This window comes from Fragaria vesca, linkage group LG2 (assembly GCF_000184155.1).
Source record: "Fragaria vesca subsp. vesca linkage group LG2, FraVesHawaii_1.0, whole genome shotgun sequence".
In the NCBI taxonomy this organism is placed as follows: domain Eukaryota; kingdom Viridiplantae; phylum Streptophyta; class Magnoliopsida; order Rosales; family Rosaceae; genus Fragaria; species Fragaria vesca.
The window spans coordinates 4,890,158-4,896,773 of record NC_020492.1 but is presented as its reverse complement, the minus strand read 5'-3'; the positions used below and the strand labels follow the sequence as shown (position 1 = coordinate 4,896,773).

Below are 6,616 nucleotides of genomic sequence, written 5' to 3'. Positions count from 1 at the left end.
CAAACAGAGAAACAAAACCTAAAAAGCAGCAGAACACTAAAAAAGCTTGAGTGGGAAAGAAAAAGCGACCAACTATTCCCATAAAATACTACAATGAACTATATTACAATGATATCTAGAAGGAATCTTGAAGGGGGTGGTGTACAATCTTGATGGAAATGTTCAGCTTTTCTACCAAAGCTAGGCAAAATTCCAGTGACCACTAATTCACTAAAGCACTGCAAATTTCTCTCGGAAGAATTCACAGTTAGAAGCAAATACCAGAGAGAAAGTTGGGGGGCTACAAGTAAAGATAGGACAAGATGGTACATAAAGTTGATAAAGTCATTAGGGTTGAGGGACACACTGTCCTTGGTGAGTCTCCCATGGCTAAACCAGCTAACCATGACCCATCTGCTAGCATTGCCTCACCAGAAGAGCCTCCTGACCCGGTAACCGGAACTGACCCAGTAACCGGAACGGTTCCGGCAGTCGAACCGGAATAAGTGAACCCTGGGTCCGCCCCAGCAACCCCCTCTTGTGAAGTTGCTCCTCCTGTCATTGGTGTTGAATCTCTAGAAGATTTTTGACTGCAAAACACATGATCATTCATTAGCACATGATCAAATGTTAAGAAAACTATAAACCACACAATCAATTATTAGAAACACCTAATTCCTATACTACATGATCAGAGATTAGGGAACCATATAATTGTTAATCACTTAATCAGCTACTTTGGAGCAGTGACAGTTGGGAGTGACAAACATAATGTATTTTCACATGGAGACCAACCCAACAATCTTATTCTAAATAAACAAAGTAACAAGGAATTCCATCCACCATTGAAAAGAGAATCTTTGGCAGGATGGCATTGGCAATTTGCCACTAATTAACCAAGAACAAACAGAAAAAGATAGATTACTTAATAATCTGCCTTTCAGGGAGAATAATATTTAGCTTAATTTGACAAGTTTTGAGTATCAACATCTAAATATACCTTCAAAGATTCAATCTTTAAACACTAAGCACACAAAGATAATAGCTTGTGAAACAATAAAGCAAAAGCTTCAAGCTTTTAATTTACCTTGGAGAGGAAGGGCAAAACGTCACCGTATAATCAGCCCCCGTACACGTAAACGTACTCGTAGCGTCGTCGTACGCGTAGCTATACGACTTGGGACAAGCAGCCTTAAACATCTCGGAGTAAACCGAGGGCCGACAAGTCGAGGGTGAGCCATACGCACCGCTACAGCAGTACTCAGGGCTCCCAAAGGCCTCACACGCGCTCCTGCACGCGCTCCCGTCCTCGCTCCTGAGCTCAGTCGGGCACTGCAGGTTCAGATCCGTGGAGCACCCGGTGGAAGCGCACTGACCCGACCCGCCAGTCCCTTCCACGAAAACGGGCAAGTTGTACCCGTCGACGAGGCTGACGTCATAAAAGTCCTGCCCGCCGGTGCCGAGAGTGAACTCGGCTAAAGTAGCCGGCGGGGCGGCACCGGCGCCGTTGCATTCTACGGTGCCGGAACCGCAGTCGCCGGTTTGGCATGACCCGGATCCGGATCCGTCGAAGTTGCAGCCGGTTCGGCCCCAGAAACGACCGGACCAGCCGGTCGGGGCTTGGAACGTTCGGGCAGTTTGTGTTGGGAGCTCAAATCCTGTGCTGTCGAGCCTAGGACTGTTGGCATTTGCTAGAATCCCGGGCCAAACTGTGTACTCACATCTGTTGACAAAGGTGAACGTAGCGCCGGAAACGCCTGCGACAAATATAGAAAGTGTTATTGAACTTGTTTAGAGCAAAACATTGAGAGAAATGAGAGAGACCCATGAGTGAAAGATTGAAGCTTTAGTTACCTTTGGTGGTGACCAGTAACAGAAGGAGGCTGAGAATTAAGTGATCCATTTTTTGTGCAGAAGGGTTTATGGGAAATGGAGGAAGAAGGAGAAGCAGTGAGGAATGGTGAGGAAGTGGGTTTGGGGTTTGTGGAGTCGTGGTAAAACGACAAGTTTGATTCTTGGGGAGAGAGTGAGAGGACTTAGCGAGAGAGAGAGAGAGAGAGAAAGCAACAATGTATAAGAATAGGAGAGCTCTCTGCTCTATCAGTCCCTCTCAATTATATTATGTTTCCCTATGTGAGGGAAGAGACTATAGAAGAGACTGGAAAATGGAAATAATAATTGCTTGGTTGCAAGTCCTAATAATTATGCTCTGCTTGTTTACTCTCATGTACTGATCTTGGGAGTCTTCAAGAAACTTTACTAATTAATTTCTAAAAAGAGGTAGAGGACGATATTGTACTAATTTTCCTTGCTAATTTGAGGAGAACGTTGTTCATGCATGTTAATTTTCTTTCTAATATATAATCTGGATTCTACTACTATCTTAATAAATTAACCAAAATGTAAGTCGATCAGATCTTCTGTGTAGTTAGGCAGCACCTACCTTTCACCTAAATTGATATTATTCAACTTGATCTAAATCTATTTCTTAGGTTGTTTGCTTTAGAAGAAAATCAATCAAAGTAGAGAAACGTTCCGGTGATTCCACCGTATCTTAAAGCTAGTTTCAAACAAATTATTATCTACATTACTTATAAATTGATTAGATTCTTTATTTCTAAAGATGTATCTACGAATTATAAATTGTAATGCTCGAACAATAACATTGCACTCATCTAGAGAGAACAAACAATCGTAATCACTTCATTTGCTTTCGTAGCTATAAAACGACTTAGTTAACCGTAGTTAATTAAAGTTAATCTAAACAGAGCAGCTTCTTTTTTTCTTGATTTACGTACTCCGGAAAATGATGAAAAGGTTTCACAAATTAAGCCGTTTGAGATCAGGGTGGCGAGGCCATTCCCGTACGTGAATCCCCATAACTTGCCTATAATAATTTTCTTTGGCCAAGTCACATCAGCATCCTACACAGAGGTTCTAATTAGAAGAAATAACAATGATGTTTTTCTGTGTGGTGTGGTGTTTTTGTCCTTGATTAATCTGTTGCGACGTCAGATGAAGAGTGACCCTCCGTTTACTACTTTTGCAAAGCATTGGATTCCCTACACCTCTCTCTTCTTTTCATGCAAGCCCTTTACTATCTCCATGCTCCAAGTTTGACGTCAATCATTTCGGCTTCAAGGGACTTCTCTCATTGTTGCATTGAAGCATCAATTTTGATTTTTTCTTTTCTTTAGGCCATCCTTCGATTTTCTGTGATTTTACTGTTTTCAGACATTTTATTGATAGTCAGGCCGCACAGGCGACTCAAATTAATTATTAGAGCATCTCCGTTTTTTTAAAAAAAATTTAAAATAAGAAAATAAAAGTCAAAATCTTCAAAAAATTTATGTTTCAACTCCAACAGTTTCTCTATTTTTGAGATTTCGGCATTTACTATAATAATAAAAAATGTTATATAATTATTAATAATAACAAAAAAATTATATATTTCATTGTAACATAAATTATCCAATAAAATATTTTAGATTTTTTTTCTTATTATTGGAGCACGTGAATAATTAATATTTAGGGAATGAAGACTTTGCTGCAAATTTGAGAAAAAAATGTTTATGTTTCTTCTCCATCCCCATTTTAGGGAATAAGATGAGGAAACTGTTCGACCACAAAACAACCCAATATTCCTCAAAATTGATAAAATCAAGAAAATGGGGTAGCTGTTGGAGATGCTCTTAGTTCGTGTATGTCTATTTTATTTAAAAAATCCCTAGACCGTTGTTGCGCAACTCTCAACCCTAGATTCTCATCCTAACCAAGGTTTAGTACCGGTGGATATCCAGAGCTTCCTTCCTCTCCTCAATCCGATTTTAAACACCGATGACTGCTGCCATCGAAGCTATGTCATGAAGTTTTGCCTAATCGTTGGGTATAGAAAAATGTGCTTGACATCTCCCTCATAGTACGTAGTAGGTATAGAAAGATAGATATGCATGCAGGACCGGCCCTATGTCTATAAAGCTCAAGGCGAGAATATATTTAAGGCCCCCAAACAGATGTTTGACAAAAAAAAAATAGAAAAACTCAAAATATTACAAAAAATTCATACCACAATATAAATGTATCATTGAAATATAACTCATCTTGTATTTTTAGATGCAAAGGTACTAATCAAATTTGCATAATCAAGTTTTTCAACTATGTCTTTTTCTATAGATATCATAGCCAAACCACTCAATCTTTCTTGTGACATAGAAGACCGAAGATAAGTTTGATCAATTTCAACTCTGAAAAACTTCTTTCTGTAGAAGCAACTGTGACTGGTATGGTTAACAGAATGCTATAAGCAATCGAAGCATGTGGGTAGCAGTCATCCACATATTTTATATAATTCAACACATTTATAGCTCTTTTTGTTTCAATGGGTAAATCTTGACACAACATTCGCAAGTCATGATATAAATCATCCTCATTAAGATCATAAATCTGGCCATGCTTCAATATATAAGGGAAAATAGTAATTTCTTTAAAATAAAAAAGAAATAGCTTTAGAGAATAGAGATGAAAAGGTAAAAGAATGTATCTTTTTAGCTTTACAGTTGGTGTTTTCCTAATTCTTTTCAATCAGAGATTCAGAGGTTTGTTGTTCCCTTCTTCTTTTTTCTTCGATTTCTTCTGAGTACTTGAGTGGAAGGAGATGCGATTTTTTTATTTTTTTTTGGACTGAAGAGACGCGATCTTCTTCTTCTGTTTAATTGTTTTGGACGTGCGCGAGTGAAAAGAAAGAGGAGTAAGAGACGCACAAGTCTTCTACTCTTATTCTATCTCCTTTTTTCTTTTTTTTACAGGCCTATATAAAAAAAATTTGAGACCCCCAAATTTTGAGGCCCTAGACCCGGCCAAGCCTGGTCCGTCTTGCCCCAAGGGCGGACCTGTATGCATGTTGTGTGAATAGAGAAAAAAAAAGTGTGTTAATAGCACCACCTCTCTAATATAACAAGTTAACAACTTCTCTATTTCACGGCTTGAAATAAAATAAGAGAGAATGACATCACACTACCACAAACAAAAGCAAAACATATAAAACTCACTTTTCAAAAGATTTAGACAAATAAAGACAAAAACTCAGACTTAAGATTAATAATACCACATGTTGACTACAATATTCATAGTAAAATGATCAAAATGTCCAATTTACAAAACAAAATTACACATGTTGCCAAATCGTCATCTCTCTCTCTCTCTCTCTCTCTCTCTCTGATCTAAATCGTCATCATCACGACTAGCGTTGCAGGGCTCCGGTGGTTAGGTCGATCACTCAGATCGGGTTGTGCACATAACCAACGCTAACCAAAACACTCTATCCAATCTCCCATCCACTAGTTTCAGATTTTCAAAAAACCCACATCATATTCATCTGCAACTGCAAATTGAATGAGAAACCCAGGTTAAACACCAAAATGACTACAATAGTAGCAAGATTTGACCGTCATGAGAGCAGTAGCAGGAAGATTTGACAATATACAATAGCAACAAGACTTGACCATATACAGTAGCAGGAAGTCCTGACCGTCACAGTAGCAGCAAGACCTGACCATATACAGTAGCAGCAAGACCTGACCATATACAGTAGCAGCAAGATATGACCATATACAGTAGCAACAAGATCTAACTGTCATAGTAGCAACAAGACCTGACCATATACAGTAGCAGCAAGACCTGACTATCATGACAATATACAGTAGCAGCAAGACATGACCATATACAGTAGCATCAATGTCTGACCGTCATGACAATATACAGTAGCAATCATGACAGTATACATTAGCAGCAAAACATGGCATACACAACAGCAGCAAGATATGAACGTCATGACAATATACAGTAGCAGCAAGACCTGAACATAGGTCTCGGAAGCGACCAACTCATCAACGATGTCGTCTCCTCTGCCGCCACCCCTCTCCAGGTCGTCAACACAAGCTCCTTGCCCTAAACTTTTATGTCCCCGATTACAAGGTCTGTTGAGATCTAAATTACAAATTCCAAATCAAATCTCTACCACTCCTACTCAATCTCCAATCACCAAAAATATTTTCAGAAATATTATCAAGTTTAAAATCATCATATGAAAAGAACGATATTGCAAGAGTGGAGACGAAGAACATATTGAGAGAGAAACATTTTGGTTCTTTCAATCTCTCTCCCAAATTTCAGCTTTGGTTGTTTAAGTTAGACAGGGTTAGTTTGGTAAAATTATCTCATGCCACATGACAGACATAGAAGAATTTGTCTTTATTTGTTAAAAATTGTCCTTATTTGTTTAAAAACAATGTAAATTGATGTTTTTGTGTTTTAAATCTTTTTAGATAAGGTATATGTGGTATGCTAATAAAATGAAGTCACTTGAAAAATAACTAAATAAAATAGGATACCGTCAAGATGAAAAATAATCACTTGACCAAAAAAAAACAAAGATGAAAAATAATCAATGCATACAGACATTTTCTTTCTTTTCTCGGCGGTAGTAGAAAACAAAATCCCACTAGGAAGGGAAAAAGACCATTTGCACAAAATAGAAAAAGTCAAACCCCATTTCAATGATAATATTTTTTATTAGCCCATTTGAATACAATGTACTTATTTTAAACCCAAATACACAAATCTTTATTAAAATATAATA

At 38.0% G+C, this 6,616-nt stretch overlaps 1 pseudogene across 1 annotated transcript in view; it reads right to left on the bottom strand.

Annotated features, from left to right (window-relative positions):
- The window catches only part of LOC101305338, an 8,879-nt pseudogene continuing 2,263 nt past the window's right edge, over positions 1-6,616 (bottom strand). The window contains exons 2-3 of the transcript XR_184124.1: positions 1,067-1,833; positions 1-569 (exon numbers count right to left, since the gene is read on the bottom strand). The product of XR_184124.1 is annotated as a thaumatin-like protein 1-like (transcript). The remainder of the gene's footprint in view (positions 570-1,066; positions 1,834-6,616) is intronic.